The sequence below is a fragment of the Choloepus didactylus genome, chromosome 7, assembly GCF_015220235.1.
Source record: "Choloepus didactylus isolate mChoDid1 chromosome 7, mChoDid1.pri, whole genome shotgun sequence".
NCBI classification, from domain to species: domain Eukaryota; kingdom Metazoa; phylum Chordata; class Mammalia; order Pilosa; family Megalonychidae; genus Choloepus; species Choloepus didactylus.
In genome coordinates this window covers 84,209,593-84,222,377 of record NC_051313.1, presented here as the reverse complement: position 1 = coordinate 84,222,377, position 12,785 = coordinate 84,209,593, and the positions used below count along the sequence as shown (strand labels likewise).

Below are 12,785 nucleotides of genomic sequence, written 5' to 3'. Positions count from 1 at the left end.
GACATGCTGCTCCCTGGGATCCCACCAACCTCTGCTCATGGCTGCTTGTCTGGAGCCCTTAGGGACCAGAGTTGCCCGGTGGTTATGGTTGAGAGGGGCGTGAATGTACTTCAGAAAGTGGTGCCAGGAGATCCGATGACCCTTTCTCTAAATATTTTCTGGGCTTCCAAGCAGTGCTGCTTGGGCGCAGAGCCTCACAGAATGCTTAATAAATATAGTTCTGTAGACTCCTGGGTCTCCCTCCTTTGTGGGGCTGCAAAGTTGGTAGATAGGATATTAGGCAAACCCTTCAATCATCCTCATGTTGCCTATCTTTCTGTTCATTTACCATACGAATATAAAAATCTCTTTGCTTTTAGATGAACTATATAGAAATAAACATTTCATGTTATATTGTCACTACTGTTTCTAAGTTCAGCCTTGATGGCAGTGAAAGGAGAAATTCTGACAAAGTATTTCATTCAGTTCCCAAACAGGTATTGGATATTTATTATGTGTCAAGCACTGAGAATTTAAGGATAAAGATACAGTCCCTGCCACTGAGTTCCCTACAGTCTCTGAGAAGACAAATGTGTCAACAATGAAGTATTATGAAATGTAGTAGGCATCTTTAGCTATATGAATGAAAAACTCTGGACATGGATGAAGGCATCTGAGGGAGCCAGGAAAAGCTCCACAGTGGAGATGAAATGTTGAGACTTGAAGGATAAGTAAGAATTTGCCAGTGCACAGTAGTTGGAGGGAGTATCAGGGTGATTTTTAAAGTTAAAGTAATTTGAAGAATGATGAGAAATCCTGTGGAGTAAGAGAACACAGGTAGGGAGAGTGTCAGGAGGGCTAGAAGAGGCTGAAAGCATTGGCTGGGGTGATGTTCTGAAAGGCCTTATGTGCCAGGCTGAGGGGTTTCACCTTTATTCATATAAAAGAGTAAAGGTGTGGGAGAAATAATGTTACATTCTAGGGAAAAAAACAACAATACTTGAGCATATGATATTGGGAAAATCACAGCTTTCAGTTAGTTCTGAGACCCCTTGATGATCCTGAAGCAGAAGCTGAGCCGCCCGGCCCAGGAAGGACACTTTGGAATTCAGAGGCCCTCTTAGGGGGTGGGCATGGGTTTGATTCAGGATTTCCTGATCTTTTTTGGCCAGGGGACCCCTATAAAAGTTAGCCTCTAAAGGGGCCCTATTTATGACAAGCAGCTTCTCTAGTTCATCTTTTTTTTCATCTAAATGACATCTTGTAGGAGTCCTCATTTTTAATGGGTAGCTATTCCATTTCCACAATGAACAAGTGCTAATCATAACAGGCCTGCGATTATTAGAGAGTCGTCCAAGCTTTGTGTTCTCATTAACAGCCTGTCTGTCTGAATGTTGTCAGCAAACACAAAAAAGTTAGGATTTCAGAATCTCTGTGGCTGTGGAACTCAAACATCATGACCCAGCCCAAGGAAGGTGTTTCAGACTCACCCTCCAGGCCCTGTTAGCCAAATTGCTTGCAACATGACAGGTGATGGTGGATGTCAGCTGGGAAAGAAATGACTTACTATAAACTCCAAGCATCTCTCATTTCACTCTCAGGAAATGTAACTTGTATCATATTTCTCTTCCTGGAAGATATTCAGCAAGTCAGAGGCCCCACTGATACTTGTAAATACGGAAGTTCTTCATAAACTCTGCCTCATGCTTATTCAGAATGGAAGAATTAGTTTTGAAGCCAGTCCTTGATATTTAAAAATAGAATTTTTTCCATCAAGCCATTTCATTTTGGAAGCAAAAGGTAAATAAAGGTTGGTCTTGTTAAATATGATCTGGAAAACTCACTTCAGCTGTACAAAAATAGCATTTTTAAAAAAGAGGCTTTACTTCAGGAGCAGTGTTATAAGCTGGTTGAAGAATTATCCCTGGTACCATTGTAATCAGCAAGTAAATTTTTAAAAACAATTTTCTGTCTGAATATATAGCACATTTGATTTTTGAAATATCATTTACAAAATGAAATTTCTCTAGAATAATTATGTTCTCTTGCTTTTCAGTTAGAGCACTGGAATTGTGAACATTTGTTAATTTTTGTTTGTTCTTTTTTTACATTTTACTCTTTGTTTCCTATTCCTTATTATTTAGTAATGTAAAACAATGATGACAACAAAAATTGGTATTTGTGGGTTTTTCTTCCTTATCCCTCCTCCCCCTCCCTATTCTGGATTTGGTTGTGTCCTTCACTTTTTCTATACATGAAACTTAGGTATTACTTGCAAAATTACAAACTGGTTCTTTTAGGAATACTGAACAAATATATCAAATTGAACTTGCAGTACAATGAAATTATCAATTAGTTAATATACTAAGAAATATAGAAATTCATGAGCTTCATTGTGGTCATTTTTCTTGACAATAAACCACCAGAGCCTACTATGGAGAGTCATCAAGAATAAATGAGATCCACTCCCTGCCTTCATATCCTTGTCAAACAGCTATATCATTAAACACTTGCATGTACTTTAAAAGAGTGAATTGTGTTATAGGTTTTCTGCTTTTTCCTGGCTTTGCCATGCTTGTGATGCTCACCATGTGGAAGGCAGCGAGAAAAGCAAAGTTCATCCTTTTAAGGTAGTTCTTGTTGATTTCTCATTAATGGACAGCCAGGAATGCTGACACCTTACTGTCCCTGAGAGACCAGATACTCCATCTTTATTAAGTTGGCTTCGGATTGTAGCTATGTCAGGCACTGATTTTACACCTCAGGGTATGAATGAAATGGAGGCTTACTCTGATCCGTATGCCAGGAAAACATAATGCAGGATTGGTGCTAAGGATTCTCTTTCTTTCTATAATCATTTGAAATAGCCATATTGTGAACATTATTTTCACCTTTTAAGGAATGGCTTGTCTTTTTAATTAGGTTACCATTCTATTCATAGTCTTTCTAAGGTATTAAAATCCCAATATATTACTTCTAGCCAGTAAGATAAGCACAGAGGCACTTTTTATCAGAACACTTCATACTTTTCTTTGCATTACCTCATTATTAGCATATATACTATTTTCTTAATTTTCACATCTTTCTGGAAATGCCACTTATCTTAAAGTGAAAACTTCTCATTTTTCTAAGAAATGATCTCAAAGGAATAGAGATAAAACAGTACTGATTGGTCATCTACTTCTTTAGCATGCATATCTTTCTTGAAACTCAACAGAGGATAATCCCTATTTTAAAGATATTACTGTGTTGAGATACTTCCTGATCTGTGCTCAAAATATCATTAGGGGAAGGAACTGTAATAATCTACCCCTCGGGGCTACTAGTTGCCTAGGATGCACAAATGTCGTAATGAACACTTTGCTTGGACACCAAAATATGATATATTATTGTTGTTAATATTATACTATGGTTGTAAATATCTTAATTATTTACTCATTTCTTAAAATTAATATTTTAGATTTATTTCCATGGCCCCCCCATTACTCAGAAAAATAGAAAAGTTTTTTTCTTTCTCAGTGTTCCCCAAGATTACTTTTAAATCAAGTTGGTAACCCTGAAGAAAATTTTATTCTTAACCCAGAGGATGCAAGCAACTTGATATACTGGAAAAAACCGACCTTGGAATTAGGAGTTCCGAGTTCAAGTCCCATACTGACCTCTGCCTGGCAGACGAAGTGTAGGGGAGTTATTTAACCTTTATGGCTTTAATTCCTCAACTATGAGGCAAGATTGTTGTTCTAAATTACTTTCAATGCTCCATTCAGCATTAGGAGTATCAGATTACAGGAATTTATTATGTGTGGTTTCTTAAGATTGAAATATTTTCAAGACGGGAAGACTTGCTGAAGGACAATTTTGGTGAAATCTTCTTAGAGCAACCACTATATTTTGATATAACCTGTAGCAATTTTAAAATTATTTTCAAAATTAAGAGTACTGATTCTGTCTGGTTTTGGAAGTGTTTTGCTTTAAATTCATTGATTAACCTTCTTTAGAAATATATAGGGCTTGATTTTTCCTTCTGCCTCTTCCCTGCTAAATATGATGTAGCACAGTCTAAGGCCTTAGCCTCAAAGCATTATGCAAACTACCATATTTTACACTGAGTACAAGTTTTTAGCACTTATTAGGCCTGATCGTGGACACCATTGTGGATTTCCTATAAATGTAACAAAATTTTGTGAGTGCTTTCTGTATGCCAGGTACTAGTATCAATACTTGAGTTTAGCAATAAACCTGGCAGGGCCCTGTTTTCATGGAAATCACATTCTATTGGTTGGAGATAGACATTATTGCATAAATCAATAACATGTAAACAAGTAAATTTCTTAAAACTCAGGTAGTTATAAGTCTATGAGAAAAACAACAACAAGGTAATGTGTTAGATAGCAACTTGAGTGAGGATAAATTTAGACCTTTGGAAGGAAATGACATTTGAGCTGAGACTTGAGAGGTAAGCAGAAGCCATCTAAGTAAAGACCTCTGGGAAAGACTGTCTCAGGCACAGGGAACAGGAAGTACAGAGGCCTAAGACCTCAATGAGCAATGTTCAAGGAGCAAAATTCAGGTCATTGTGGCTGGAGCCTGTTTTGTCAGGCAGAGACTAGAATAGTAGATGATGTGACAGAGGAAGGCTGGGATCAGATCACGTGAGGCCTTGTATGCTTCTGTTGGGGATGTGTATATTAGCCCAGGAAACTTGGGGAGGTGTTGGAGGGTTGTAAGTAAGGGAGGGACCTGGTCTACTTCCCATTTTAAAAGTTACTCAAGCTGTTGTGTGGGGACTGGACTGTAAGGAAGCGGAAAGACTGAGTTTGATCAGGACACTGTAGCAGGAATCTTGGGGAGAAAGGATGGCTGCTGAGAATAGAGTGGTGACAGTGGAGATGGAGGGAAATGGACAGAACCAGGATCTAATTCAGAAGTAGAAATTATAAGACTTGCTAACGGATTGGTTGGGGTGAGGCTTCATAAAGGATAGGGTAGAGTCAAAAATGACTTCTAAGGATTTGGCTGGAGCACCTGGATAAATGGGGATGTCTTTTATTGAAATATGGAATTCTTGCGGAGGGACATGTTTGGGCAGGAAAACAAAATGATCAATTTCAGTCATTTAATGATGCCTTTAAACATGCAAGTGGAAATGTCCAGTAGGGACTTAGATATATGAATCTGGAGCTTAGAAGAAAGAAATACACAAGGTTTATTTTGATTGCATCTCCCTTTGACATGCCCTCCATCTTTTTGAAACTCCCCTCCCAAATTCCCAATGCCTTAAGGTGACTCTTTTGTCACCCAGGGATCCAGACAGTGGTGTCTCAGCTTGGCCTGGCTAAGTCAGGGACATTTGCTGCTCTATATTTATTCTTCCCCTCCATGCCTTCTCCATAAAAACTTCCTTGCTTCATAGCAATCCCTGTAGAGCCCTGCTCTGTGCTTTCCAAGGTGAGAGCTGATTATTAGAGAATTTATTAATATAGTATGACTGTTTTTTTTTTTTTTTGAGACTATTTTAATGTTAACAAAGAGCTTTTATAAACACAGGCATTTTCCAAAGAGGAAGAAAGCTCTGATAGTAGAATATTAGGTGTTTTGGCTTGTCAGTGAGAGCACTTCAAAGTTAAGGAGAATTTTGGCATCTCTGAATTCATACTACATATACAAAAGATAGTGGATGTATAATCCTATTTAATACAATTCTACTTATGCTGAGTGATTCAATGCTTCCTCCATATCCTGCCAAGATTTTTCTTGTAAAGCAGAAACCTTTTAGATTTTGTCATTTTATTTGTATTTCCTAATGCTTTTAAATAAATTCTGACAAGGGAAGGTTTATGCACTAATTAGGAGGGGAAGAAGACATAGAGAATGTAGGTAAGATGGAATTTGGATAAATATAATCCATTCTTGAAGCCTTATACAGTGAATCCCTTTGTGGTTAATAAAATATTGATTTTTATCCAACTACATGAATATAAGTCCTAATGTTTTATAATCAGAGATTCTATTTAAAGTATACTGAGAAAATATTCACCTGGATGTGTTTTCATTTGAAGTTTCTTCTGTCGTTTCTTCATGCTTCAGTGATTTACTAATTATGAAGCTGTAGGTTGTGAGTTATAGACTTTTGTGACTTATTTGTTATCTCCAATAATAGCAAAAAGAATGTTTCATAGTTTATCAATTTTTAAAGGGATACCTTGCTACTAGCATATTAAGACATATAGCTTTTTTATTTTTTCATTTTTAGTGTGCTACTTCTCTCTGAACTCTGAGAGAATTTACAGGGCATTTTAGATGTTAGGATAATTTTTTCTTAAAATAAAATACTTGTTTTTATAATTATCATTAACGCAATTCATACTTATGGCAAAAATTTGGAAAGTAGACAAAATATAAAGAAGAAAATAAAAATCTCTCAATTTTAACCCAAAAGTGAACTATTGTAATGTTTGTTAAAAATAAATTTTTTATTGGGGTCAAAATCTCACTGGCTCTGGTTCTCAGACCTGGCCATGGCAGTCTGTCACAACTGGTCATTGTAAGGAGCCCCGCTTTTGATATCCTGCCACTTGCCCTGCAGTTTATCAGCATTTCCACTATACAATTGAATAGAGTGCTGCTACACACAGAAAATCAAAGTGGATGAAAACTACATTTTAGACTTTGGCAATATTGAAGTAAGCCGTAAATGTAAGGGAATCTAAGATATGTAAATTATGAGGCTTCAGAGACACTCCAAATTATGCCTAGAACCAGCCCTTCTTTCTCAGGGACCAGTGTAAAGAGGACTCTGCAATGGGGCAAGTTTCCTCTGGCATCTTTGGAGAATTGGGAGCTATTTTAGTTTGGCTTTCTGTGACTTTTACTTAGTCATGGTTTTTAAAATGTTGATTTTAGATTGGACATTTTGCTATTTTGGTATACCTGTAACCTCATTTGTTGACATTAATATTTAAGAGACAATGGGAAATAAAAGATTAATTACTCTTAAATTTCACTGACTTGGAGCTCTTTGGATGTAGGTTGATATTAATTTATTTGTATGAATGTTTCATTTATGGAACGGAACTAGATGAAAGGTGTATAAAATGGAGGGAAGATAGAAAACAATCCATTGAGAATTTCTGTCCCAAAATATATATGAATGAGTTTGGTGAGTAAGGATTGACAATATTTTTCTCAATGGGAGTATCACTGAATAAGCAATGGGTAGGATTTCTTATAGGAAATTACACTCCATTCAAAAATTAAGCTTGGCTATCTTAGACACAGCAAGCTGTCATTATATCTCTTTGGTAGCAGACCAGTAATCCAATATGACCTCTTTTATAATAGAAACTTTGGCAAAACCCAGAGAAATTATTCTGTGTCACATTAAGTGTTTCTGTTTGTTTGATAGAAATAAGCATAGTCTTCAAGGATATATATACACACACACACACACATACACACACACATATATACATATATATATGTGTGTATATATATAGGCATGTTATTTTTTAAATATAGAAAATTTTCTTTCTTCATTATAAAATCATTTTTATTCTGAAACAAGAATATAAACTTCTGAAAGGGAAAGTATAAATGAATATTATTAATACTGTTATTTTGATTTATTATCTTTTGTTACAGAAGAAATCATCCATGAAGTATAAAAATAATTTCAATTTTTGAATTAAATTTTAAATTATTGAAAAACAATTATACTTAGTTTTTTGTTTATAAACCATTAAAGAATCATCTCAAAATTAAGTATATCTTTATCTTTTTCATTTACTGGATCATTCTTTCTTTCACACCTTCTGTTGGAACTGTACTAGGTATTGTGGGGGATGGAAAGTTAGATTAAATGCTGTTCCTGTCTTCAAAGAGCTTATAATCTTTAAAGAGATGTGACTGGTGCCTACATGGCTCTAATCCTAAATAGAAGGTGAGGAGAAGTGTAAAAATCTACTATAAGATTAGTAACCTCAAACAACAATTTATTATTTCTCATGATTCTGTGAGTCCAAAATTTGGACAGAGTTCAGCTATGTGGTTCTTTTGTTTCACCAGCTTAATTCTGCTAAGTTACCTGGCTGCATTCAGATCATGGTTGGGCTGAGCTGGAAGGTCCAAGAAGGTACTACTGGTGACATAATGGGAATGATAGAGTAAAGGCTTCAGAAAATATGCTTCTTAAAGAAAGCAATGAGAATATAGGCAAAAATTGTCAGTCAATATTTTCAGATCTCTGGAAATTAACCAAAGGCTTGGAAAAATCTAAGGAGCAATTATTCAAGAAAAACACTGGATTTTGGTAAGAACAGCAAGCTTTGTTGCATTTAACTTAATCTAGTCTCATCCCTCTCTCATAAACACCTCAGTGGATTTGAAAACAAAGAACCCTGCCATCACACTGAAAACCAGAAGCTTAGTAGCTATTGGAGAGGGAAGAATCAGTTTGGAGCTCCCCTAAAGCCCCAATCCCAGAGAAATCTCAGTATTTTAACCAACTGGTTGTTCCCAGGAAATCCCTTACAAGGCTTGTCATTGTTTGACCTGACAGCGCTAACTGAATGAGAACAGCCTTTTCCTGCAGGCATTTGTTGAAAATAATCAGTGGCAATTGTTTAAACATTGCAGCTGCCTGAGGCATAAATCACAATTTGGTCAAACAAGAAACTGACTGAAAAACATAAAAAGGAAAAGCTGGGGAAGGAGATGTCCATAGGGACATTGAAAAGCTTCAGTGTATTTGTGGGAAGCTAGAAGCCTATACACATGTAGAGGGCTATGTGCAAGCCCAGGAAAGACCTGAAAAAGCCCTAAGCTTTCACCTCTGGCTGACCTTGAAGCTCTGCGCAAACCATGGGGGTGGGAGATTAGATTTACAGAGTTGCCGCATTATATTATTTAAAATGTCCAGTTTTCCTAAAAATCTTTCAAGGTATGCAAAGAAACAAAGTGTAGTCCATACACAGGAATAAAAGCAGTCAATAGAACTGTCCTTGAGGAAGCCCAGATGTTGAACTTACTTGATAAAGACTTTAAATCAACTATTTTAAATATGTTCAAATAATTAAAGGAAACCATGTCTAAAGAATTAAGGTAAGTATATAAGAAAAGTGTCTTAATAAACATAGAATGTAAACAAATATATAGAAATAATAAAATAGAACCAAGTAGAAATTCTGGAATTAAAAGGTATAAAAACAGAAATGAAAAATTCAGTAGAGGGGCACAACAGCAGATTTGAGCTGGAAGAAGAAAGAATTAGTTATCTTGAAGATAGGTCAACTGAGATTATTCAGTCTGAAGAACAGAAAGAAAAAGAAGGAAGTAAAATGAACTGAGTGCCAGAGACCTGTGGGACATTAAACATACTGACACAATCATATGGCAGTCACAGAAGAAAAAGAGAGAGAGAGAGAAAAAAAAATATTTGAAGAAATAAAGGCTGAAAATGTTCCAAATCTGATGAAAAACATTATACATTCAGGAAATGCAACAAACTCCAAGTAGGATAAACTAAAGAGATTCTGATATAGACATATCATAGTTGTACTGTCAAAAGAAAAAGACAAAGAATCTGTGTTGCAGTAAGAGAGAAGTGATTCATCATGTACAAGAGATTCTCAATAAGAATAACATCTGGTTTCACATCAGACCATGAAGCCAGAAGGCAGAGGGATGATATGGTAAAAATTCTGAAAGAAAAGGACTGTTAACCAAGAATTCTATATCAATCAAAACTACCCTTCAAAAATGACAAAAAAATTAAGGCTTTCCTAGATAAACAAAACTGAGAGACTATCCTACGACAAATATTAAAGGGAGTCCTTCAGGCTTAAAAAGGACACTAGGTAGTAACTCCAATCCACATGAATGACTAAAGAGTGTTAGTGATGATAATGTGGTAGATTCAATCACATCCCCTAAAAAAACATGTTTAAATCCTAACCCCTGGTCTTAAGGGTGTGAACTCATCTGTAAATGGAATCTTTAAAGATCCTATTAAGAAGAGGGCAGAGAGAGGCCCACCTGAGTTCTGCATGAGGGTCATTTGGGGTTCTTTGGGACTAGGGGAATCCTTAAACTATGACTCACCCATATGTGCTTTGAGACATGCTTTAGGATTGTTTTTCTGGAGGCCCTGCAACTACCCTAAAAATTGAATGTGTTGTAGAACAAACATATGGCCAATGGTGGCAGAATCTACATAGTACTATGCTTCGCTGTGTTCTGGGAAAAACCTTTCAACTTGGCTATACTATTCGGTACGGCAGTATAGCTCATTGTGCTTTTGAATATGTTAGTGGTATTGTCATATGTTCTGGATCATCAGTGGAGTCTACAATTCAAAATTCAGATGTTGTCTTTGCAGAAAATTTTAGTTGACATTTTTATGGTATCCAAAGAGGTGACATTGTGATTGCAAAAAGTCCAAGTGATCCAAAATCAAGTATTTGTAAAAGAGTAATTGTTTTGGAAGGAGACAAAATCCTCACCAATAGTTTACCAGATTTCTTTAAAAGCCATAGTTACGTGCCAGTGGGTCGTGTTTGGTTAGAAGGTGATAATCTACAGAATGCTACAGATTCCAGGTGCTATGGATCTATTCCATATGGATTAATAAGAGGACATATCTTTAAGATTGGGAGTTTGGGTTTCTATGTGACAGCCCCGCTGTTCACAAATTTTCTTATGATTAGCAAGCATTTGTTCTTTTGTCCTGTTCAAGTGATTTTGTTATTACTGTCACTGAAATCATGTATTTTCCAATAAAGTATTTGTTATTCAATTAAAAAAAAAAAGATGAGGGTAAAGTGAAACAGACAGGCCCTAATCTGGTATGACTGGTTTCCTTATGAGCTAAGGACATTTGTACACAGAGTAGAAGTCATGTGAGGAGACAGAAGGAGAAAGATCACCATGTGATGAAGTCAGAGATTGGTTGCCACAAAGCAACCACCAGAACACTACAGTCTTCAGAGGAGGAAAGGACTTACTTGATTTTGGATTTCTGGCCTTCAAAACTGTTGAGACAATAAATTCTTGTTGTTTAAGGCAACAAGTCTATGGTATTTGTAATGGAAGGGCTGGCAAACTGAAACAGGTAACTTATGTATGCAAATTTTAAAAAGCAGAATAAATATATTTTGTTTGTTAACTATTTTATTCTCTGATTTAAAAGACAACTGCATAAATAAATAAATAAAGCAATAATTTTAAATCTGCGTTGATGGACATATAATGTATAAAGGTATAATTTGTGTGGCAATAATAGCACAAAGGAATGGGGTGGAATCAGCTATATAACAGCAATGTGTTGTTTTTTTTAATATATTACTGAGATTTAGTTGGTATTAATCTGAACTAGATTGTTATAAACTGAAGATGTTAACTGTAATCCTCAGGATAGCAGCTAAGACAATAGCTCAAAAATATAACAAAAGAATCAACAAGTGAATTAAAACAACAGCATAGAAAATATCTATTTAACAAAAAAGAAGGCAGTAATGGAAGAATTGAGAAACAAAAAAGACATGACAGGAAATAAAAGTGGCTGACATAAATCCTAACTTAGCAGTATTTATATTAAATGTAAAAAGCTGAAACAATCCAATCAAAAGGCAAATAGATAGTGTCTACAAGAGAGACACATTAGATTCAAAGTGAAGGTAAAAGCATTTATTGAAAGTAGAAGGATGGGGAGAGATATATCATACAAACAGTAATCAAAAGACAGCTGTAATGGCTACACTAGGATCCGACACTATTTAGTTGTTTTCTCAAGCACTTGCCTGCTTGTTACTGAGGATACTTCATAGATGGGATTTGCGTCTATAATCAGTGGATTGTATCAATGGTCAACAAAGGAGATTGCTTTCAGCAATGTAGAGGAGTCTTCTCATCCAAACAGTTGGAGGTCCTAAAGTGAGAACTGAGAATTTCAGAGTTCAGAAGAGGGATTCAGAGTCAACTTCAGCATTGGTTCTTGTTGGAATTTCCAACCATGCAGCTTCCCCTGGAATTTGGACTGAGTAGTTCAGCATCACCTTTATTGAAGTTTCCAGCTAGGACCTGCTCTATGGAGTTTGGATTTATCAGGCCCCATGGTAGCATGAGCCAATTCCTTATAATTGTTTCTCTGGAGAACACTGACTAATACAAAGCTATAACATTTATAAACATATATGCATCTAACAAGAGAGTCCCAAAATGCATTGAACATAAATTGACACAATTGAAGGGTGAAATAGACAAGTCAGCAATAATAGTTGGATACTTCAATACCTCACTTTCAACATGGATGGAATGATTAGATAGAAGACAAACAAGGAAACAGAAAACTTGAACAACTCTATAAACCACTCTGGACCTAAGAGCCCACTCCACCCAATGACAGCAGAAAATGTATTCTTTTTAAGTGCACTTTATCCATGATAAACCATAGGTGTGCCCGAGGTTTGGTGCATATTTTAGTTCTGGAGTATCATCTGTGGAGAGGTGACAACATTGAAGGGAGGAGAGAGATCATGTAGGGAGGATCAGATTGAGGAAAGGATCTTTATAAGCAAGTATCTTTTTTAATGCATTTTCTGAATTGTGAACTTTAACATATGTACATAACAGTGATAACTTTCAAAGTATGATCCTATAATAATTAGCAAATTTCAAAGAATACTATATGTTACAGTTCCACAATTTCAGTTATTTCCATTATTGTAAAATATAGCATAAATATGTTAACTTTCAAAGTACAGCCCAACAAGCAGTTATATAGGTAATTAAAAAAAAATGTTATGAGTTAC

The 12,785-nt window shown here is 35.8% G+C and overlaps 1 protein-coding gene and 1 pseudogene across 1 annotated transcript in view; both read left to right on the top strand.

The window, feature by feature from the left end:
- COL19A1 (collagen type XIX alpha 1 chain) overlaps positions 1-12,785 on the top strand; it is a 341,781-nt gene that overhangs the window by 35,897 nt on the left and 293,099 nt on the right. The window lies entirely within an intron of this gene.
- Positions 10,198-10,682, top strand: LOC119539937 (annotated as a pseudogene).